Raw genomic sequence first — 26,229 nt, 5'->3', positions numbered from 1 at the left:
TACATAAACAAAATCAACATGTTCTACGACAAAACTATACTTGTTAATTTAGAGGCAAAAAAATTGATCGTACTCGTGCTATGACTTAACCACGATAAATCAGTATAGTTTGATATAAACGCCAGATGCATATAAGTTTTTACCGAGTGTTGATACTAGAAAACACAATATCGTATTTATTCTTTTAACTCCTTATTCCTTTTGATACACAAAACATAAGAAATAAACTAAAGAACAAAAACAGACAAGCTTAATACAAAATCATAACCCTATAACACTCTCCTTTTCTTGACCAAGATGTCCCCCCTCATCTCAATTCTTGTTCAATGTGTTCCCAATGTCAAGCACAAAGCGATACTTCACATCCGATTTCAAAAGGCGTTTCAACGCTTTATTCACAGTCCATTGGCACAACTTCAACATTTGGTGTTATGTTGAAGTTCTTATATTAGGAAGAAATTTTTGGTGGAATAAATATATATCCATGTAGATATGCCACATAGGCACCATGTAGGATGATAAAAGTAGGAGACATGACACTTAATGGTTCAAGGGCAAATATATCAAAAAAGTATGACGAAGGTAAATATAAACCTTTTCTGAGAGTACAGGGGTAAATATGATCCTTTTCCGTATAATAAACGCTTAACTTTTATTCATTGATATATCGGGCACATAATTTAGGGTAAAAATGTATCCATATTGGGTGTTTATACTCAAATTTACCACATAATTATTTAAGTGATATGTATTTTTATCTTATTTTTTAATTAATTAAAGTTTAAATGATTTATTAATTGGGTATAAATACATCGTGCAGGTAAATATTTACCATAATTTAGCTAAACTTAATTAACAATTTGATATTTCTTATTCCTATTAAAATAATTCCATTGGCATTATAGATATTATATATTGCATTTTGCTCTACTCACTGAAGGATAGTCATACGCATACATAAAGAAAGTCGATATGTGCTGCGACAAAACTATACTTGTTAATTTAGAAGCAAAAATTTAACCGTACTCGATGTTTATACTGATTCAATGAATATATGATGACTAGGGACATAAGCCGCGCTCCAACCGACTATTTTTGGCACATTGTGTTAGATGGAAAGTTGTGGTGTTTTGAGCGGGTTTGTGACACTCCCCGTCCTAAACGAGTGCATTTCTAATGAGTAATCACACGGAAAAAGAAGTCAAATGGCAAGATAAGGTCATTTAGCCATTCAGCTCCTTACAAAATATACTTATATCCAAACATCTGAGTGAGAAATAGGACAAGACCTATGAAGCCTTCACCACATGCCTACCCATACACTTTATTCATTGAACTATAGTTAAATAATGCATATATTTCACCTTAATTTATGACTTAACTCTGATAAATCAGTATAATTTGATGTAACCATTGAATGCTGGTAGTTTTTACCGAGTGTCAATACTAGAAAACACAATATCGTATTTATTCTTTAAACTCTTTATTCCTTTTGATACACAAAACATAAGAAATGAACTAAACAACAAAACGTACAAGCTTAATACAAAATCATAACCCTATAACACACTCATTTTCTTGACCAAGATGTCCCCCTCATCTCAACTCTTGTTCAATGTGTTGCCAATGTCAAGCACAAAACGATACTTCACGTCCGATTTCAAAAGGCGTTCCAACGTTGTATTCACGTAGTCCATTGGCACAACTTCAACATCTGGTGTTATGTTATGCTTTGCCGCGAAATCTACCATATCTTTGTCTCCTTCATCCCTCCTATCGCGCTCCCCGCCACTAGCTTCCTTCCTATTACACACATTATATTAAACATACGAATCAATATAAAAAAAATGTATATACAAAATCGTCGATTTATAACCAAACGTACCTAAAAGCAGGGGAAATACAGGCAACTGTACTGGTTTTTCAGGGGCACCAACCATCACTAGCTTCCCATGAGTTTTCAACAAATTANTAATTGATAAGAAAGTGCTGACCTCTTTGTTGTTAACTTGCTCCAAGTGTCACCTTTATGGACAAGTGTCGTCTTACCGCGGCGATTGGCACGGAGTTAGCCGAGGCTTCTTCCTCGAGTCATGTCATGATCCCACACTCGACGAAAGAGCTTTATAAGTGGCATTGCTCTTCTTCACTCACACGATATTGTTGGGTCGGGCTTTCGCCCATTGTCCAAGTTTCCCCACTGCTGCCCCTGTCATGGACACTTGTCCTAATTTTGAGCAATCTTCTAGCCTATAAATTGCTCCTCTCCATTTGATAATTTACATAAGGAAAATACTAGTCACTTTCTTGCTCCCTCTTTTCACTCTCGTTCTGTCTCTCTCTATTGGATTTTTATCTTATTAAATTTTGGCTTTGATAATATATATCCCTCTAATAACTTGTTGATGTTAATTAATTTGTTGATTTCTGTATCTTCTATTTAAGATAGGGAAGTGCTTGTTTAATCCTGGGGAAACATTGCATACCGTTGAAATAGTTTCTTAGGACAGTGTCCAGCATGACTCAAGTATTAATTTTATGCTCTGTTATTTTATATCATCGTAGTAATTTTCATCTTATTTTCAGGACTACTATTTTACTAAATAATAAAGTTATTTATTATTATTATTGTGAAGTTTCTTTTATTTCCCCAGCAGTTCTTGCAATATGGGTGATCGAATACACTCCTAAATTCTCATCAAATTAAGGGGGTTTTCAACACTTCTCTCGGCTTTTTATTAAGAGTCACATATCTCTACTAGAGTTTGAGACCACTTGCTACATATGTCATTTGGCAGATCGTGAGTGTATCTAAGTTTAATTAGTTAAGTAGAAGGGTATTTCTAAGACTCTCAATAGTTCGGAGATGAAACTAATAATTTGATCAATTCAACTCTTTTTGCATAAATAGCTACAAATTTTTGTTAGCAATGTACCCAACATAATTTTCCGACGATCACAAATAAAAAACATAAAAATAAAAATAAGCAAACTTGCCCAGGTATAATTGGATATTTGGTGATGCCCCATTCATTCTTGATTTGATGAAGATCAGTATGACAAATTCCACAATACATAATTTTGAATTGCACATCTTTTTCACCCGTCTCCCTGCATCCATTTCAAAATTCAAATTAAACCTTAACATCAATAATAATGTATTCAGTATAATTTCACGAGTCGAAAAGATTAATAAAATTTGTACCTTCTTCAAAAATTGAGAGGAGAAAGTACCCCAGAAGTGTCTCTAGCTGCCCATCCAAATGCCTTAATTGGGTGTTCATTTTCATGTGATTTTTATATAATATATAAGAAAGAGAAAGCAATATTATTGGAGAGGAAAAAGAAGTGGTTGTCATTCGTCATTTAAAGTATATCCTTTTTTTTTTTCGACTCGATTTTTAGAGTTCACATTAATTATCTTGATTAAATTTGTGCTGATTAAATTTAAATTACGTACCATAAGGCTTAGCGGGGGTTGTTGGAGTAGAAAAGAAGTGGTTGTTATTTTTCCTCATTTAAAATAGATCTATTATTTTGAGTGCAAGTAGCCAAGGGACCAAACAGAATAAACTTTAGTACTATATTTGTAAGGCTGTTTTTTTGTCTTATCTTATACGCCCACCATTTAAAAAAGAATGATTTTTTTTTGTTTTAATCTGATTTTTAAAAAAACGAGCCTTTTTCTTTTTTGGAAATATTTTAATTTCAATTTTTCACTTGATATGTTTAAAGCCACAAAATTAAAGAACGTTTAGATACATTTAACATAATTTTAATTTACGACCACAAAAATGAAAAAACCTTCTTTATTTTCTTAATCTTCGTGTCAAGTCAAACTAGGTCATTCGTTTATAAACGAAATAATGTATATTATGTGAGGTATAAAACGACTTGTTTTTTTAAAATGAAGAGAATTTTACCAAAATAGTGTACTTGTACTATAACTGTAAATATACCCTTTTTGTTCCATATCAGTTGGTTATATTTCGCTTTTTAATATATAATATTTTTACATAAAATTGACAGGTATAAAATTATAATTTGTAATACTTTTAGTATAATTTAAGAAAAAATTGCATCTCGCGTAGTAATTTGTTGACTTCACCACATAATTCCAAAAATAATCAGAGATTAATATATATGACAAATAATAATTTTGAAAACAAATATATTTTGGCTCTTTAAAATAGTGAGTGAGTCATTTTCCATACAACTATAATTTGGATGGTTGACAAATGACAATAAATGGATCATCGACCCTTCCAATTATAAATAATATCTTTATTAATTATATAATACATATAAAAATAAAATAAATACAAAATCCACACGTCATCCGACAGAATCAACTTTGTCAAATATTATAGAATAACAATATTGCTTAAAATAATCATATTAAACAATATAAAGAACATCAATCACTAGGAGGAGTAGTCTATATTCTCTGGTCTTATTATTTTTTAATGGAGTTGGTGATTTAGTGGTCTAAAGTCGGAATATATATATATATATATATATATATATATATATATATATATATATAATCACAGCCAAAAAGAATTAAAAAACTTTTGAGAATTTGAATTCTTTTAATTAATTATAAGTTACTTAAAGAGGTGGAGATGGACGAAGATTTGAAATTTACTATAACTGAATAGAGAAGAGAACAATATAAATAATTAATACGATAAAGTAAAGAGGATGCTAAAACAAATTAAGAATAAGATAATAGGAGAGTAATAAAAACAATACTAATAAGAAAATTAGATAATGCTCGACAATCTTCTATTCTAATTTTCAACTTTCAAATCTTTCTATTTACGGAAAAGGATCAAATTGCCCTTGAACTATGCGAAACAGACCACTTATACCCTTCATTACATTTTGGGATAAAAAATGCCCCTGCCATTATCCTACCACAAATACCCTCAAGAGTTAACACCCAAATTTTTAGTGACATGTCAAGCCACATGGGACTAATCCTCTCACCTAAGCGTTGCCAACTAGGATTCACTACAAAAGATCTAGACCTTTAGCGGCGACAATAGTCGCCACAAAATTTGAAATATTGCCACGAAAGGTTATGAGTGATTTTTAGTGGCAACTAAGGCAGCAACAACCATTCCCTAGTAAAACCTAATAATTAAATAATATTATCAAAATTTATCTAATAATTAAATAATATTATCTGAGTCTTTCATAAAGTAATATAAGTTAAATTATCGCATAACACCAAGAAATATTAACAACACAGAAATTATCATATTATCTCACATCCTATATAAATAAATCAATAAAAGAGAATATCAATAAAACTCCATAGTTTCCACACAAACAAATGTGGAAATAAAATCAATGAGAAATACCAATTTCTAATATCATGTGAAATTTGATCACTTTGGATTATTTTATCAACTTTTATAAATAAAAAAAAAGAAAAAAAATTATTCACCGAATAGATAGAAAAACTTATCTGAATTTTTTAAAAAAATACTAACCTAGATTTTTTGCTACCCATTTGGATGTAAGAGAATAAAATTTATGGAGTTTCACTATTCATTTATTTTCTACGATTTGGAAATTTTGAATATTAGCATTTCATATAAGATATGAAGAAAAATAATAATTTTGAATAGAATAGGTCAATTGCTCCATAAAATTTTATAGATGAGAAAATATGGTGGTGTGGGGGGAATGTGATCGTGGGAAGAAATGGGAATGAGAATACACTACAACAATAAAGGCTTTTAGCGGCAATTAATATACACTTTAGCAGCAATACAAATTGCCACTAAAGCTTTTACCGGCATTTAATTAATTGTCGTTGGATCCAATGTCGCTAAAGGCTTTAGCGGCAATTATAAAGAGTGCCGGTAAAGATACCAACTATTGCCGCTAAAAGGTCTCAACTTTAGCAGCATTTATTTAGCGGCAATAACAATTGCCACTAAAACCACCTTGACTTACATCTTGCATTGCCATTAATGACGCACCTTATTAGCAATAAAATTAACCACAAATTGGAAAATATTAATAGTAAGAAATATTGTGCTTCATTAAAATCATAATTAACAAAAAAAACAACTAGTAATTCATTATCTTAATGTCAACAACATAAAATAAAAAATTACATCATTTAATTCCAAAAGCTAATCTTATTTTGAGTCTAACAAGATGATTGAGAAACAAGCAATTGTCTAGTATCTTCCTATCCTAGATAGGCACTTGCAAGAAATGCCCCAATTAGGGGTGGGATGTAGAGCATGTTTCAGACCAATTTGAGGCATTTTTTGAAGGTGTAGCAGTATGTTGGTTAAGCCTATTCTTGAAATACAGAACAAGATTTGTGCTCATCCCATTTCACAACATTCATTTCCTGCCAACAAATATCAAGAACAAACACTCACTTTAGAAATTTCTTGTATTAACCACAAAACAATCAAATAATGTTCTTATTGTACCTCATCACCCTTTTCTTAGCAGCTTCCTTAAGGGTTGCTCCCACCAGTCTCTTAGTTATCGACAAACTTTGAGAACGTGTTCAAGCAATGTCTTTCAATCCTTGTGAATTGTAGAGATAACAATGACTTATTCACAACAAGTCCAAAGGATAAAATAAGGTAGTAGCTTTGTGAAAGTATTAGCACACCTGAAGTTCCAGCTGATTTAAGGATGTCTGATTTCTTGTAAGTATATCCAATAAAATTGGCATCTTTTGATGTTAACATTTGCACGTTGAAATCAACATGTTAGGAACCAGTCCCAAATATACTAAATAGGGAGTTAACATCTGCACGTTAGAATCGTCATGTTGATACAGTTAGACCTCTTTCTAACAATCATCTTCAATAACAACATTTCACTTTTCTTTGGAAACTTTCATATTATGGTACTATATTATATGTTATCTATAACTACTTCTTGCTATAGCAGCCAAAAAGTATCTGGACAAACAATGTCGTTATAGAGAGTTTAACTGTACATACATTCTAACATTGAGTTTTCGTTTTTTTAGGGGACGAAGTGAAGTAATGCATTGTGAACTTGTAACCATTACCTTTTGCCAGGGTCCCACTCTTGGTGTTGTCGATTTTGTACCTTATACCTATAAGTGAAGCAAAGTTAGCATATGTAAAGGAAAAAAGAGGTTGTTTTAAAGGAAAATCTCCCATGAACTACATGGATCAATGTGGAGAACAGAAGGATTATGGAAGTGAAATGCGAGAGAATGATGACTTTATAAGAAGCCAAAAGGGAGATATCTGCATTCAACAGAGCAAGTTCATAAATGATGGATGAATTAGTCGAATTGCAGGTAGAAGTTACAAAAGTAACTAAAAGATGGTTGGTATCTTCATGATTTTGGAAAATGTCACACTCATATATGGATCATGAGGCAAAAGGATGACTTCTAACTGATCTCATTGTCATGAACGTTAATTTACAACAAATACATCCTCCCTAGAAAGTGAATGAATACAGTAAGGGTTCGATAAGCAAGAATACTCACTCTAGTGAACTTCTCAAAATTCTGAGTGTCTAATTCTCCTGTAACAATGGGTTTGTAGGCAGCTTTCATTTCGTAAAGTGCATCCCATTTAGTTCCTTCGAACCAAGGATGAGCCTAGAAACATATTCACACATTCAGAGGAAGAAAACCACAAAAATAGAGACGTCGTGACAGCATACTAACTTGTACCAGATCAAAAGAGAAAGGAACATATTCCATTTTTAATTTGTCTGAAGACAGTGTCTTCACAGTTAGTTGGCATAAGTTCATCTCTTTCGCAGTTATTTACCTTTATTTCTTCCACTCCTCTAGTCCCCAATCTTGATTCAACATCACACAACAAACGGCATATCAGATCCTTAGCCGCATCTGATACTTTTGGTTCTTCCGGGAACTTCAAGCATGCTCTCCAATTGATTATCTGATACATAAAAAGAAAGATAACACTTCATACAAAGATGAAGAATACTTGTAAATGCTAACAGGATGCTGAGAACAAGTTTAAAACTCATTCCTCTTGCCCGAAAAATGTTCAAAGGATTCAGAAGATCATTCTAGAGTCGTCATGTGTGGAAGGAACTATCTTATATTTACCATCAAATAAACAAAAGAACATTTTAAGGGCAGTCTGATAGTATTCTTTAGCTTCTTGGGAATTCCCTTTCTTGGCAACACAACAGCCAAGGCAATTCCAAGCATCCCACAGAAGCGGATCTAATTGAGTCTGGTAGATTAAATTAACAGTGAGAAGGAAACCAAACCCAAATTCAACAATCAACAATACATTAAATATGTAATTCTTCTTTCACTCACAGCTTTCAGTAGATGACACTCTGCTTCCTCCTTATAAACATCAGGAATTGCATTATAAAACCTTCCTTTTAGACACTCGAACATTGCACGTTCATGATTTAATTCCCTCTTCTCTGCATGAATTCGTACCACTTAAACTCACTTGATAAATGAAATTGAATGCGTTTTTTTCTTCTTCTAGATAATCCATACCTTGAGGAACTGATTCGAGGACTTTGATGCACAAACCAATTTGATGCTTGATGTCAGAGATTTCTGTTCTATAGTTGACGAGAAATGCTGGTCGCCAAAATCGTACATCCATATTGACAGTGCATCCAGCTTTGAAATCCAATCCTCGTAGTTGAATTCTTTTAGATGAGCAGAAACTTTATATTACTCGCTTTGACAGGGAAAACAAATAAGCTCGACTCACCAGACGTGTTTTTTAACCTAGTTGTTGCATCCCAATTTCTCCCTGCACAAAAATTAAAATGTTGGCTTACCTCGATTTCACCTCGTGGCGTAAATTACAAATGGGATCTACAACACCCGATTTACATATTTGGTCTATGACTGAGACGANCACCCTTCACCATTCAACAAGAAAAGTTACAGATATATACTGTTTGGTTAACTAGTTTATCAATATGTTCTAAATTAATATACACAATATATACACTATCGGTGTAGATATGTTGTGTAGATCTAATTCATATAAAATATACACTATCTATATATACTGTCAAGTTTATATAACGTAAATCCGAAAAGATGGTACTTTCTTGAGAAGTTGAAAGGAGAAAGTACCCCAGAAGTATCTCTAGCTGCCCATTCAAATGCCTCAACATTTTCATGTGATTTTTCCATTTTCTTGATTTTTGTTTATTTTTGGAGATATTATTATTAGAACAATTAATTTGAGTAAAGTTATAGTCCAATGTATTGATTTTTCTTTTGAATAAATAGGCATTTGAATTGATGGCTAGTGACGTAGTCGATGAGGTATAAAACAAATGTTATCGTCATGGCGTCTCTGTACATTTGCCTTTTATGAATTAACATAAGATATATTATATGATGTTTCTAGGAAAATGGTTCAGTAGTACGTGACCAAGGTCTAGCCGCTAATTTTAATTTTTTTTAAAAATAGTTTTTATATTATTTTAAACTATGTGTAGTAGTGACATTCTTAGTAGAAATTGGTTTCAATGAAATGTTTTAATATGATTGTATGGAATCATAAAAGCTTTTGAAAAAATAGAGGAAAAACTTGATTTTATTGATTTGGTTTGATTTATGAATAAATAAAACAAATGTAATTGATTTGACTTGGTAAATGATAAATCCGAATCAATTGGTTTATGGATACCCCTTAGCAGAATCTAGTAATTTTGTTTTCAGAATCAGACCATATATTTATGTTTGAAAATTAACTTTATATAAAGACCATATTTGGTTTTTCGTGTGAATAATTAATTCATGGATCTGACGTTTTTGGGTACCCAAAAAAATGATCTGAAAAAACTATATGATGACCTCAGTAATGAGTTGGGAAAGCGTTACGTATAGTCCCGCCATTTTTTTCACGCATATTTTCACATTTACGAGCCAACTTTTAGAAATTACCCGACTTTCCTGGTTTTTCGTGTGTATTAGCCCATGGATCTGGTGCCTTTAAGGCACCCAAATCTTTTTTCTATAAAAACTATATGAAGACCTTCGTAATGAGTTGGAGAAGCATTACATGTAGTCCCGCCATTTTTTTCACGCATATTTTCGCATTTACGAGCCAACTTTTAGAAATTACCCGACTTTCTTGGTTTTTCGTGTGTATTAGCCCATGGATCTGGTGCCTTTAAGGCACCCGAATCTTTTTTCTATAAAAACTATATGAAGACCTCCGTAATGAGTTGGAGAAGCATTACGTGTAGTCCCGCCGTTTATTTCACGCATATTTTCGCATTTATGAGACAACTTTTAGTAATTAGCTGACTTTCTTGGTTTTTTTAGTGTATTAACCCATGGATCTAGCGTCTTTGGGGCACCCAGAATTTTTTTCTGAAAAAACTATATGAGGACCTCCGTAATGAGTTGGAAAGCATTATGTATAGTCCCGTCCTTTTTTCATACATATTTTCATATTTAGGAGCCAATTTTTAGGAATTACCCGATTTTCTTAATTTTTCTTGTCTATTAACCCATGGATCTGGCGCATTTTGGGCACCCATAAAAATTTTCTGAAACAATTTATGATGACCTTCTTAATGAGTTTGGGAAGCACTGCGTATAGTTCCGCCAATTTTTTCAACCATATTTTTGCATTTACGAGCCAACTTTTAAGAATCACCCGACTTTCTTGGTTTTTCCAGTGTATTAGCCCATGGATCTGGCGCCTTTGGGCATCCCAAAATTTTTTTCTATCAAAACTATATGAGGACCTCCTTAATGAGTGGGGAAACATTACGTATAGTCCCGCTGATTTTTTCACGCATATTTCTTAATTTCGTGTATATTAACACATGAATGTGGCGCCTTTAGGCATCCCAAAATATAACATAGAATGCTATAATTTAATAAGTGAAAAACACAATAATTTGAAAAAGATTTTGTAGTTAAGGGAGCATCTATAATTTAGCTCTCAAAAATGATAATTGCGTCACTTTAATTTCGTTCCACAATAATTAATTAGGATATATCGTTGGCGATTACCTTTCCAGTATTGCCATCAGAAAAGATGGTGAACAATAATTTGAAAAAAATATTAATAAATTGTTTGGTGCGATAGAAAAATATTTTCTAATTTTTCTAAGTTTGATTGGTCGAATATTTTTGAAAAAATACTTTTTGCAAAATCGTTAAATATCAGGAGAATAAATTCTTGACATGGTGTAAAAAAAAAAATTCATAAATAACATTCCTCGATCCTACTATTTTGTTTGCTTTTGAATATTCACAAATTTGCAAAAAGAATAAGAATCTAATAATTTGATCAAATAAATTTCTATCAAAATACTAAAAAAGAAAGTTGAAGTTTAGGGGGGTTTAATCGAAAAATTGGACCTCATATTCAATAAAAAGGATTAAATACAAAGCTTATCTTCAAGCTTACCTTATTCTGATTGTTTGGAGGACCATCGGGAAGTCACTACGTGTCAAGGAGACTAATAAATACAACATCGACCCTACCACTTGAGAGCAATATCTCAATTCATTATAATTGGGGATAAAAGCTGCCGGTGCATCTTTTTTTTTTTCAAATATAACTTAGTATAAGTCATTTATTTGTTTAGATTAATGAAGAAGGACATAATATGGGTCCTCTATTAGGTCAATTCAGAAAATAAAAAGGCAAAAAAAAAAAAAGAGACATGACTATTTGCAATATCTAGTATCATTTAAACAAAAAATATCCACTTTAAATATTTTTTTTTCTGTTTTTATTTTCAACATGAATATATTTTTTAAGTTGGTACTGTTACTTCATATTTGAAAGGAATATAGTTTTAAAAGTAGTTCAAATATGACATATACTTCTTAGATAATAGGATTAAACACATGTTTCGATTAATTGAATGTTAAATGTGCTTTAGTAGATATCTCAAGGACCCAAATCAGAATATACCTATAGTTTTCAAATAACGTATATATCCTTCAAATTTAAACAAATAAGCATGATTGTCTTTTATTGACCAAAATGGATCAAATAGACACAAGGTGGGCATCTAATGGGCCCAACATGCCTTGGGTGTTGGGTCAACTTAGTTCAAAATGCGCTAAATTTGGGATTTGGTTTCGCTCTACGCTAGTTGACTAAGAGTGGCTTTTGAGAGACCGGGAACCCAAGTGGACAACTTAGGCTGGAATTCACGACAACCATTGGACGCATGACGTATCAATAAATCGCCGATCCTTCCGAAAAAGGGTTGAGTATAAGAAGTCCGGCTGCGATTATGCAGAAACCGTCCTTAATATACTATACATACAATAGAAGATGCCATGAATGCAATGACAGTTATAACAAATTAAACACGTTGAGAGCAGATGAACAATTTAGCAATTAATACAATTAGTCAAACAAGTCAAATCTTATGGTTAGAACTTAATTAAATCCCCAGCAGAGTCGCCATTTCTGTTTCATTTAAAAATATATGAAAAGGGAAAATGACTGAGTTTTCGAAAAACCGATTAAACTTATGGTTTTAAGAGAAATCGGGTTTCCAAAGGACAGAGTCGCCACTTAATTTTTAGTAAAAAATCAAGAAAAAANTCTAAAAGTTATAATAAGTGACATAATTTATTTAAAATAACTCGCAAACTATTTTTGAAATTTATAAAACCAATTATTTTAGATCGCTTAAAATGAAAGAAGCTCGACGATTAATTTATATTGGGGACGGTCAAAATTGGGTGTCAACATACACGTGCAAACGAAAATTCATACTTATGTCACATGAATATCATTGTAAATTTGTGATTGAAGCTAAGTTGATTGATCGACTGACCTGCATTTGTTCAAGATCACGACAAACCAAAAATGAGTCTACTCCTAAACGTTCAATTGCCTCGTCTTTTTTACTGATAGATGTACTAATGACAGTAACTTTGGTTCCAAACGCCTTGGCGAATTTCACTGCCATATGTCCAAGACCAACAACACCAATGTGCATTCCAGGTTTATCTAGTCCGTAATATCTCAAAGGGCTATAAGTTGTGACCCCTGCACATAACAAGGGAGCTGCTTCCATTGGCAAATTATCAGGCCAATGAACGATAAAATGCTCGTTGACAACCATGAGATCGGAAACACCACCGTGAGTGATGGTTCCATCAGAGACAGTACCTTTGGCTGTCAATACCTGTCCAGGACAGTAATTCTCGAGATCGTTGGTACAATTTTCACATTCGTTACATGATCCTACTAGATATCCAACACTTATTTTGTCTCCGATTTTGAACTTGTCTACCTTGTTACCAACCTCAGTTACCACTCCAACAATTTCATGCCTGTAAAATCAATTGAGATTGACATAAATTTTGATCTCATAAACTCGAAAACTATATTAACCTTCAAGGCATAACTTGTTATTCAATTTCACTATACATTTGGATTTTGGCTACACATTTTTTAGCCGACTTAATCGAGTTGTCCAGATGGTCATTCAACTAGTAATTATTATCGTATATGACTTTCTGAGTGATCATCTGAAAAATCAATCCGCCCTCTACCCCTTCCATCCAAGTATTTTTTAATTTTTTTGTTTGGTATTAAAGACAACATCCACTTATATAATCTTCTTGAGGTTCAAAATTGTTTACCACATAGTGTAAATTTATGTTGTTCGAATCCTTTAAAAATATTAAAGCAACATATTAGATTATTTTGGAGGATCTAATATGTACCCAAATTTGAAGAGTCTGAGTAACATAGTGCCAAACATATAACAAAAGGAAACTAAAAGTAGCTCAGGTTAGGATTTTTTTTTTTTGCCCCACAAATATCAATATATTTGTAGTATCTCTGACAGCAGGCAGAATGCTAGTAATGAATATTCTTGCAGATCTTAAATGGAAAAATGGATATTTTACAAGTGTCGGAGTCAAAAATTTTAATAAAAATATATGGAGAGAAGTACTGAAAACATCTCTAAATTTGACGTAAATTATCTGTTTCATTCCTGAACTATTGACAACCTTAAAGAAACTCATTTACTTGACTAACTGAACTTAAAATACACTCTTGTTCTTGTAAGCAAATTATTTATTTCAAAAGATTATTTTAGAAAAGTATTTGAAAAGCCAAAATTTAATAAAATGAAGTATAGTTAAGAAGCTAATTGTTTACTTGGAAAAGATGGTAATTGATAAGAAAGTGCTGACCTCTTTGTTGTTAACTTGCTCCAAGTGTCACCTTTATGGACAAGTGTCGTCTTACCGCGGCGATTGGCACGGAGTTAGCCGAGGCTTCTTCCTCGAGTCATGTCATGATCCCACACTCGACGAAAGAGCTTTATAAGTGGCATTGCTCTTCTTCACTCACACGATATTGTTGGGTCGGGCTTTCGCCCATTGTCCAAGTTTCCCCACTGCTGCCCCTGTCATGGACACTTGTCCTAATTTTGAGCAATCTTCTAGCCTATAAATTGCTCCTCTCCATTTGATAATTTACATAAGGAAAATACTAGTCACTTTCTTGCTCCCTCTTTTCACTCTCGTTCTGTCTCTCTCTATTGGATTTTTATCTTATTAAATTTTGGCTTTGATAATATATATCCCTCTAATAACTTGTTGATGTTAATTAATTTGTTGATTTCTGTATCCTCTATTTAAGATAGGGAAGTGCTTGTTTAATTTTGGGGAAACATTGCATACCGTTGAAATAGTTTCTTAGGATAGTGTCCAGCACGACTCAAGTATTAATTTTATGCTCTGTTATTTTATATCATCATAGTAATTTTCATCTTATTTTCAGGATTACTATTTTACTAAATAATAAAGTTATTTATTATTATTATTATTGTGAAATTTCTTTTATTTCCCCAGCAGTTCTTGCAATATGGGTGAATACACTCCTAAATTCTCGTCAAATTAAGGGGGTTTTCAACACTTCTCTCGGCTTTTTATTAAGAGTTTGAGGCCACTTGCTACATATGTCATGTGGCAGATCGTGAGTGTATCTAAGTTTAATTAGTCAAGTAGAAGGATATTTCTAAGACTCTCAATAGTTCGGAGATGAAACTAATAATTTGATCAATTCAACTCTTTTTGCATAAATAGCTACAAATTTTTGTTAGCAATGTACCCAACATAATTTTCCGACGATCACAAATAAAAAACATAAAAATAAAAATAAAAATAAGCAAACTTGCCCAGGTATAATTGGATATTTGGTGATGCCCCATTCATTCTTGATTTGATGAAAATCAGTATGACAAATTCCACAATACATAACTTTGAATTGCACATCTTTTTCACCCGTCTCCCTGCATCCATTTCAAAATTCAAATTAAACCTTAACAACAATAATAATGTATTCAGTATAATTTCACGAGTAGAAGAAATTAATAAAATTTGTACCTTCTTGAAAAATTGAGAGGAGAAAGTACCCCAGAAGTGTCTCTAGCTGCCCATCCAAATGCCTTAATTGGATGTTCATTTTCATGTGAATTTTATATAATATATAAGAAAGAGGAAGCAATATTATTGGAGAGGAAAAAGAAGTGGTTGTCATTCGTCATTTAAAGTATATCCTTTTTTTTTTTCGACTCGAAATTTAGAGTTCACATTAATAATTTTGATTAAATTTGTCCTGATTAAATTTAAATTACGCACCATAAGGCTTAGCGGGGGTCGTTGGAGTAGAAAAGAAGTGGTTGTTATTTTTCCTCATTTAAAATAGATCTCATTTAAAATAGATCTATTATTTTGAGTGCAAGTAGCCAATGGACCAAACAGAATAAACTTTAGTACTATATTTGTAAGGCTGTTTTTTTGTCTTATCTTATACGCCCACCATTTAAAAAAGAATGATTTTTTTTTGTTTTAATCTGATTTTTAAAAAAACGAGCCTTTTTCTTTTTTGGAAATATTTTAATTTCAATTTTTCACTTGATATGTTTAAAGCCACAAAATTAAAGAACGTTTAGATACATTTAACATAATTTTAATTTACGACCACAAAAATGAAAAAACCTTCTTTATTTTCTTAATCTTCGTGTCAAGTCAAACTAGGTCATTCGTTTATAAACGAAATAATATATATTATGTGAGGTATAAAACGATTTGTTTTTTTTAAAATGAAGAGAATTTTACCAAAATAGTGTACTTGTACTATTACTGTAAATATACCCTTTTTGTTCCATATCAGTTGGTTATATTTCGCTTTTTAATATATAGTATTTTTACATGAAATTGACACGTATAAAATTGTAATTTATAATACTTTTAGTATAATTTTTTTTAAAAATTGCATCTCGCGTAGTAATTTGTTGACTTCACCACATAATTCCAAAAATAATCAGAGATTAATATATATGACAAATAATAATTTTGAAAACAAATATATTTTGGCTCTTTAAAATAGTGAGTGAGTCATTTTCCATACAACTATAATTTGGATGGTGACAAATGACAATAAATGGATCATCGACCCTACCAATTATAAATAATATCTTTATTAATTATATAATACATATAAAAATAAAAATAAATACAAAATCCACACGTCATCCGACAGAATCAACTTTGTCAAATATTATAGAATAACAATATTGCTTAAAATAATCATATTAAACAATATAAAGAACATCAATCACTAGGAGGAGTAGTCTATATTCTCTGGTCTTATTATTTTTTAATGGAGTTGGTGATTTAGTGGTCTAAAGTCGGAATATATATATATATATATATATATATATATATATATATATATATATAATCACAGCCAAAAAGAATTAAAAAACTTTTGAGAATTTGAATTCTTTTAATTAATTATAAGTTACTTAAAGAGGTGGAGATGGACGAAGATTTGAAATTTACTATAACTGAATAGAGAAGAGAACAATATAAATAATTAATACGATAAAGTAAAGAGGATGCTAAAACAAATTAAGAATAAGATAATAGGAGAGTAATAAAAACAATACTAATAAGAAAATTAGATAATGCTCGACAATCTTCTATTCTAATTTTCAACTTTCAAATCTTTCTATTTACGGAAAAGGATCAAATTGCCCTTGAACTATGCGAAACAGACCACTTATACCCTTCATTACATTTTGGGATAAAAAATGCCCCTGCCATTATCCTACCACAAATACCCTCAAGAGTTAACACCCAAATTTTTAGTGACATGTCAAGCCACATGGGACTAATCCTCTCACCTAAGCGTTGCCAACTAGGATTCACTACAAAAGATCTAGACCTTTAGCGGCGACAATAGTCACCACAAAATTTGAAATATTGCCACGAAAGGTTATGAGTGATTTTTAGTGGCAACTAAGGCAGCAACAACCATTCCCTAGTAAAACCTAATAATTAAATAATATTATCAAAATTTATCTAATAATTAAATAATATTATCTGAGTCTTTCATAAAGTAATATAAGTTAAATTATCGCATAACACCAAGAAATATTAACAACACAGAAATTATCATATTATCTCACATCCTATATAAATAAATCAATAAAAGAGAATATCAATAAAACTCCATAGTTTCCACACATACAAATGTGGAAATAAAATCAATGAGAAATACCAATTTCTAATATCATGTGAAATTTGATCACTTTGGATTATTTTATCAACTTCTATAAATAAAAAAAAAAGAAAAAAATTTTCACCGAATAGATAGAAAAACTTATCTGAATTTTAAAAAAAGTACTAACCTATATTTTTTGCTACCCATTTGGATGTAAGAGAATAAAATTTATGGAGTTGCACTATTCATTTATTTTCTACGATTTGGAAATTTTGAATATTAGCATTTCATATAAGATATGAAGAAAAACAATAATTTTGAATAGGATAGGTCAATTGCTCCATAAAATTTTATAGATGAGAAATTATGGAGGTGTGGAGAAAAGTGACTCACTTGATCAATCATTTTTTCGTAATACATCAATACTCTTTTGAAGTTGCTAAAACTCCTCTTAAGCCAAGTCACCATCTAAACAACAACTGCTAAAATATGTACTAAGAAGCAAGACACATCTCATTAATCATAAAAAAGAAAATAAAAAACGCAGTTGCACATTCTTTGCTGAAAAATGACTATAACACCCAAAGTATTTGAGTCCATTAAAGCAGCCTCTCTCATAACCACCAAAAAAACTGAGAGGGTCATCCGATTCACTTTTTCTTTTTTGAAGGAATTTCCTAGTTACTTCTATTTAAGTTGGAAGAAATCCTAATATAATAATTATAATTAGTTTAAAGAGATCATCTTTAAGCCATTAACATAATTTACGATTAGTTTAAGGAGATCATCTTTCGTTTTCTTTCTATACACATAATTTTTTGTGTTTTTTTTCAAACGTACAATTGAATCCATGGCATCTTCTTCTTCTTTTGCGAGTGATTCACAAAATTGTCCTCTATGGAAGTATGATGTCTTTCTATGTTTTAGAGGTAAAGCTACCCGTAAAACATTTACGAGTCTCTTGTACGAAGGTCTGAGAAACAGGGGAATATTCACCTTTCAAGATGATAAAAGGCTAGAGCAAGGCGATTCCATCTCACAAGAACTCTTGAAAGCTATCGAAGAGTCTCAAGTTGCACTCATCGTTTTCTGAAGGAACTATGCTACATCGAGGTGGTGCATGAATGAACTAGTGAAGATCATGGAATGCAAGGAGGAAGAAAATAGACAAACAATCATACCGATCTTCTATGATGTGGATCCATCACATGTTCGAAACCAAAGTGAGAGCTTTGCAGTAGCATTGTAACAACTAGAAACAGACAATTGATAGAGAAGGATGCTGCAATATACGAAGTGCCTACGCTACCTGATGATGATGCTATGCAATTATTCAATCAACATGCTTTCAAAAAAGAAGTTCCAGATGAGTGTTTTAAGAAGTTCTCGTTGGAGGTAGTAAATCACGCTAAAGGCCTTTCTTTAGCCCTCAAGGTGTGGGGTTCTTTGCTGCATAAGAAAGGCCTAACTCAATGGACAAGAACTGTAGACCAAATAAAGAAAAATTGTAATTCAGAAATTATTGAAAAACTCAAAATAAGTTATAATGGGTTGGAGCCCAAAGAGCAAAAGATATTTCTAGATATCGCATGTTTCTTCCGTGGGCATGAAAGAAAACAAGTCATGAAAATTGTTGATAGCTGTGATTTTGGAGCTGAATACGGATTAGATGTTCTAATTGAAAAATCCCTTGTGTTCATCTCTAAATATGATAGAATTGAAATGCATGACTTGATTGAAGATATGGGCAAATACATAGTGAAAATGCAAACAAATTCCGAAAAATGGCTCTATTCCGAATGTTGAAGATTTCGAAGATGTGATGATGGACAATATGGTAAGTTAGCTAAACAACGCAATAGTATTCATATTTTAAACGTATATATATATATATATATATATACTCTGTTCCTCTAGCTTCATATTTCTTAAGAAATACTTAACTACTATTTGTACCTTAAATTTTGTTTAATGATGTTATAGATGCTAACTCTTCAAGAACTTCTAAGTGTAATAATAAATAATATATAAAACATGACAAAAATAGCATTTGGGGATTGTACATGACATGTGAAGTTATGATTTGTTGACTCATTACCTTTTTATAGGGGACCATGACAGTCGAAGCAATTTGGTTTACATATTCTGAAAAACTATGCTTTAGCAAAGAGGCAATGCAAAATATGCGAAGGCTTAGGATATTATGAATGCAGACTTATTCATGGACTTCCCAAAGTGATTCAGAAGATGGCTCTATTGAGTACCTTTCCAACAACTTGTGTTGGTTTGTCTGGCATCATTATCCTTGGAAGTTATTGCCAGAAAATTTTAATTTCAGAAGGCTTGTTCATCTTGATCTTTGATGGAGTTCATTGTGTCACATCCCTATTTTTTCTCAAAATTATATGTATGTTTTGAAGAATAGAGTTTTTCTAATTTAAGTGACATTTTGAAAAGGGATTATTTTGTATTCAAAGTCGTCACTTGGAATTGAGTTTTGGTGTTCCAAGCCACCTTATTAAAACCATAATCAAAAAGAAATTTTGACTCTATTTTATTGGTCTGCGAACTACAAATTTGGGTAAGGAATTCTGTTGACCGAGGGGAAGGTGTTAGGCACCCCTCGAGCCCCGTGGTTCTAGCACGGTCGCTTTATTGACATTTGTATGACTTGACTTAATTTTTGGATATTGTATTATTAGCTTAATAATAAAATGTTATTTATCCTCATTCTTTAATTTATTTTAAATATATTTAAAACTATCTTATTTTATTAGTGTATGTTCATTAATTAAAAATATGTATAAGCGTATAAATTTACTCAAACAAAATAAAAGAAAATTAAGAAATGTACCTTTACGAATTTGAAACACTTGTATTTTCTTTTTTTTTTTTTTGTTTTTGCTTTTTATCTTTTATATTTATCTTTTACGCCTGTTCCTTTTATTTAATTTTTTTTTCCGTTTCATGCTTTCCATGTTTTATTTTGTTTTTTTTTTCCTTTATTATTTTTTTATTATTGTTACGTTCCATTTTCTTCTTTTTATTATTAACTTAATAATAAAAGTTATTTACCTCATTATTTGATTTATTTTAAACCTATTTATATTATATTAATATATGTTCGTTAATTAAAAATATGTATATCACATAAATTTATTCAAACATAATAAAATAAAGTTAAGAGATAGATATTTACAAATCTTGAAACGTCCGTAATTTTCTTTTCTTTTTCCACATGTATTTATGGATAGACTAATAAAAATAAACAGGGAACATTGTTCAAGAAAAATTGAGAAATTCATGACATACATGTCTTTTTCATGATAAAAAAATAATTCAAACATATAGTTTACACAAACTTTTTTTGAATAAAAATAAAATAAAATAAATAGGCTATGACAAGAACGCACCTTCAAATTGTTTTTGACTAAACAATGGAGAGTAAAATACAAATCTACAGATTTCCAAAGTTTAGCGAGGCTAACTTTAAGATCCACGAACTTGAAACCACGAACAAAACCTCGAACTCAACTATTATTGTGTTGTGTTTTTTTGTTGTTGTTTTAGAAAAAAGAATGAAAAGTTTTCTTCTTTTTTCCGTCTCTGTGCGTGTGTTCTTTTTCTTTTTTTTTTTGTGCGTGTGTGTGTTAGCGTATGTAGTGTGCAGATTGTTGTCGTTCCTTTTTTTTTTCCTCTGTACGCATGATTATTTTTTTGTGTGTGTGTTGTCTCCTTCCTCTTTTCTGTGCGTGTAGTATATGTTAATATATATATAGTAGTGTGTAGGGGTATTTTGGTGTTCTATCGTGTGGAGTGTAAGAGGGATAGTGGGCTGGAGTTGGGTTAATGGGAGATAGGTATGGGTAGGAGTAGTGGGGCAAGGATTAGTTGATAGGTAAACAATTATTTTTTAAATTAAATATATTAGTCAACTAAATTCTAAATTAATATAAAAACAAAAGCTAATCTAAATTTATTATTAAAAATATACGATTATTTATTAAACCTAATTTAGAAGAAAACATATATATATTTTTTCATTTGTCATTACTTTTTAAAACAATTGAAAAATAAAACTTAGCCTAAGATGTGATTCAAATTTTGTAGTTTTCAAATATTTTAAAATAAATTTACTAAAATAAGATAAAAAAAATAAAAATATTTAATTCAGATTTATAATAAATATTTAAGAAATGAAAATGGTGTAAAATTTAAGTTCAGTCAAAAATTACGTATCTACACTTTATGGAATGAAACAAAGGTACCATTCTATTTCAGATACTTTCTATTTTCAATTGTCCTAGAATTATATTATTTTTGTTTTTAAATGAAATAAGAACTTGTGCTGGTTTGTTTGTCGTAGTTATCCTTGGGAGTCATTATTAGAAAATTTTGAACCTAAAAAACTTGTTTATCTTGATCTCCAGAGCAGTTCGCTGCGTCAATTATGGACTGGAGCAAAGGTACAATTATTAACCAGCTCTAACTGTTAAAAACATATATAGGAATGCTATTTTTCCTTTTTCTGTGTTTAAAGTCAGATTTACGTGAGATGTAATACGATAGGCTACAAAATGCACAAATTCAGAGAGAAATAGACACAGAGATGGAGAGGAGCATACATGAAGTTTAATTTTCTTCTGCTCGATCTGCTTATCTCTTGTATCTTCATTTATTTGCACGTGTTGCTTTCAAATGGGCCGGTTTTTAATTTTTGCTCCTGGAAATTAAACTTATGTTTGATGGGGCGTAAGTTCTTTTAGGGTGCTGGGCATAACTTGTGGGATATTATGATACGAAATATAAATTTATGCCTCCCTTAAAAAATTAATTGCGAGGTAAAAATTTAAGACCAACCCAAAATAGGGGCAAAAGTGCATTTTTTATTTATCCTAATGCGTTAAGGAGCAACAAATAAAGGTTACTTGTTAAATGTCATATAATTGTGGACGAGCAAATAAAGGTTACTTGTTCAATTAAATGTCATAAGGGCAATATCAAGCCCGAAAGTAACATTAGGAGCAAATTTTATTTAATGAGAGTGAGATATTTTGATTTATTTCTAATGTGTTGAAGACATTTTTGACCTTTTTTTTTGTTTCTATTTACACTTTTATTTAGTTTCTCAACATGTAATTTCGATATAAAAATAAAGTGAAACAATTTCTAATTTCACACAAAATACTGTGTTGATTCTCATATCTGAATGCCCTTACTCATTGTTCGTGTCATTTGATTCTTTCTGTGTTCTGAATAATTCTCTAATATTTCTGTGTTCTGAATAGCAGCCTAATTCTTATTCTTCTGTGTTTCTGAATAGCAGCATTTGCCGTCTTTACGAGTGCTAGATCTCAGCAACTCAAAGCCTGATGCGAACACCAGATTTCACGAGGATGCCAAATTTGGAGTATTTGTATCTAAGTAAATGTAAGAATCTTGAAGAGGTTCACCATTCCGTGGGAAGTTGCAGAAAACTCATTTAGTTACATTTGACTTATTGTAAACGCCTTAAGAGGTTTCCATGTGTTAATGTGGAATGTATTGCATATCTGCACCTAGATGATTGCCATAGTTTAGACAAATTTCCAGAAATTCTCAGAAGAATGAAGCCAGAGTTAGAGATCAAGATGAACTGCTCCGAGCTAAGGGAAATACCATCATCTATTATTCAGCAATACGCATGTCGTCTTACAGAGCTAAATTTGAGTTCTATGGAAAACCTTGTTACTCTTCTAAGCAACATTTGTAAGTTGAAAAGTTTGGTGAAGCTAATTGTGTGCTGCTCAAAGCTTGAAAGCTTGCCAGAAGAGATTGGTGATTTAGAAAACTTAAAGGAGCTTCATCCCAGAGATACTCTAATTTCACGGCTTCCGTCTTCCATTGTCCGCTTGAACAAGGTTAAATTATTGACTTTTTCCAGACAAAAATTAAAATGTGAAGTGTCCTTTGTGTTCCCTGAGGTGAATGAAGGGTTACATTCATTGGAAGATCTGGATCTCAGTTACTGCAATTTAATAGATGGAGGACTTCCGGAAGACATTGGATGCTTATCCTCGTTGAAATAATTGTATCTCAATAGAAATAACTTTGAGCATTTGCCTCAAAGCATAGCCCAACTTAGTGCTCTTCAATCCTTGGACTTATCAGATTGCTACAAGCTGAAAGAGTTTCGAGGTTTCACGGGGATGCTAAACTTGAATACTTTGAAACTCAATTGCTGCAATTTAATAGATGGAGAACTTCCAGAAGACATTGGATGCTTATCCTCTTTGAAAGAGTTGAATCTCAGTGGAAATAGTTTTGAGTATTTGCCTCGAAGCATAGCCCAGCTTGGTGCTCTTCGATCCTTGGACATATCAGATTGCAAGAGGCTTACACAGCTGCCAGAATTTCCACAGCAATTACATACAATCGATGCAGATTGGAGTAATGATTGGATCTGTAATTCGTTGTTTCAGAATATCTCATTATTTCAGCATGACATCACTGCTTCAGATTCCTTGTCACTAAGAGTGTTTATGAGTTTGGCGGAGAATATCCCAAGATGGTTCCACCATCAGGAAAATGGTTTTAGTATATCAGCCTGAAAATTGGTATGTAAGTGATAACTTCTTGGGATTTACTTTATGTTACTCTGGCAAATTAATTAACGCCGAAGCTCACTTGATTTGTTATGATGGGAGGCCGGTGACGCATATCATCCAAAAAATTGCCTTATCCAACCATCCAGAATGTCCTGCAGAATCTGCTATGCATTTTTTCTTGATACCTCTTGCTGGCTTATGGGATACATCCAAGGCAAATGGAAGAACACTGAATGACTATGGGCGCATTAGGTTATATTCCCCTGGAGAAAGGAAGGAGCTTGGACTTAGGTTGTTGTATAAAGATGAACCTAAGATTGAAGTCAGTTGCTCATCTTCTCAGAAACAATGATGAACCAACACCAAGATGAAGCCAGTCTATTCAGAAACTTTGCAGCTCATTCCCACAAGCCCAGGATATTAGCTTAAATATAGGTATATATACTACTTTACTCACCCTTCTCAATGTGAATAACGAACTAGGCTTTCTCCTAGATAATTAATTATCATATTTGTTTTGAATTATCATGGTCTTTGAGCAGATGAATACTTCAATTGCTATTCCCTTTGTTCAAATTGGTTAAACCGGAGTCTTTTATAAGGACATATTTCTAAATTCTTTATCTTTGCTGTGTGATATTTGATCATGAATCCCCTATAGTCGGCAAAAAAGGGCATAGTTCTCAACTTAATTTGTAGATGCTTCTATATCAATATTAACTCCTCGAGTAAGGGAAACATTCTCTGAGTTCTTTGTCTTTGCTTATGTGCTGCATTAGTTACAGAACTAGTTTTTCCTCCGTGAAGTAAAATTTTGATGGGTTTTTCAGACCTGTATAGCTGCTGAGGAGTTTATGCGGCAGTTGCCGTAGTTAACTAAGCAGGAACAAGAGACTGAAGATGTTGACAAAGTGAGCACTCCAGATATAATTTATAGAACTAGACTTGAATAGCATCTCATTCAAAAGAACCTACTCTCTTATGCTATCCATCAGAAACTGAGGTTCATCATTTTACTTGCAAAACAACATTTTATGAGATAAACAAGTTGGAAAGAAAAGAATAAATGCATTTTTTTAAAATTAAAGTGACAGCTTGTGGAGTATACTGCGTCATTTTTTTGAGAAAAAGTATACTGAGTCATCTTGCAACTTGCATCATATCTTGATGCTCCGTCATAATTCATTTAGTGCAAGCCAATATTCTGTCTTCTTGAGTACTAAGTTCAGATTTTGACTTTGTTGTATGATTTTCATGTGAAAAGATGTATCAGAGATATATGGATTTCACTTAGTTCATAGAGTAAAGGCAAAGGGTTGTTATTCTGTAAGGTATTCACTGATCCACGGGTTTAAAATTTATTAATATGTCATTTTAATGCATCTGTGAGACAATTGAGTACATACACGGTGAATTGCCGCACATCTTGCGAGTTGCATCATATCTTGGTGCTCCATCTGTATTCATTTTCTCTGCAAGTCATTATTTGCCTTTTTTAGTACCAAGTTTCAGAGTTTGAGTTCGCTGTATGATATCTTTTTTATCGTACTGTCTGTTGTTTCTTGTCGAAATCGAACTTGATAAAGTAATACTAACATCTATATCTTGATTACTCTTTAAGTTTTTTTAACAAGTTCTAGTTTTTTTGGATTTGGATTATTTTTGCTGTTCACAATGGGAACATGGTATTTGAGAGCAAAAGTGCATACGAACGGCACATATTTCCTTTGTTTGTACATAACTAGATTCTTGTGGTGAGAGAGATTCTCGAAAGAACTTTGGAATCTGTGAGTGACAGCTCTTTTGGATCAGAATACCTAGTTTCACAATAAAATGAATTCACAGCTTTGCCTTTGCTGACGAATACCTTTCAAAAACCATTTGCAGATGAATGTGCGCGAAGCAAGAAAGTTGTGCCAAAACAGGTGAAGGAAAGAAGTCATGGAACCATCAGTAAGTCGCCTCACATCAGAAAGCACAAGCGGTCCAAAGGGGAACTATTTCCAGGAATATTCGAATGTAGCTCTAGTGGTAAGCAACTGTTTTTCCATTGGGATGTAGACTCTCAAATACTTTCTCTACCACTACCAAGTTCTACTGAAGAAGTGTAGTTATCTACTGCAAATCTACATGGT

At 32.0% G+C, this 26,229-nt stretch overlaps 1 protein-coding gene and 1 long non-coding RNA gene across 2 annotated transcripts in view; one reads left to right on the top strand and one right to left on the bottom strand.

Moving 5' to 3' along the window:
- The window catches only part of LOC125843862 (uncharacterized), a 573,332-nt gene that overhangs the window by 176,486 nt on the left and 370,617 nt on the right, over positions 1-26,229 (top strand). The window lies entirely within an intron of this gene.
- Positions 1-26,229, bottom strand: part of LOC125843937 (uncharacterized) — a 157,079-nt gene that overhangs the window by 76,364 nt on the left and 54,486 nt on the right. Inside the window, exon 2 of the long non-coding RNA XR_007444091.1 lies at positions 18,504-18,816. This is a non-coding gene — a long non-coding RNA (uncharacterized LOC125843937). The remainder of the gene's footprint in view (positions 1-18,503; positions 18,817-26,229) is intronic.

Source organism: Solanum stenotomum, chromosome 11 (assembly GCF_019186545.1).
Source record: "Solanum stenotomum isolate F172 chromosome 11, ASM1918654v1, whole genome shotgun sequence".
NCBI lineage: Eukaryota > Viridiplantae > Streptophyta > Magnoliopsida > Solanales > Solanaceae > Solanum > Solanum stenotomum.
The sequence above is the reverse complement of the archived record's forward strand: the minus strand, read 5'-3'. Positions and strand labels throughout refer to the sequence as shown.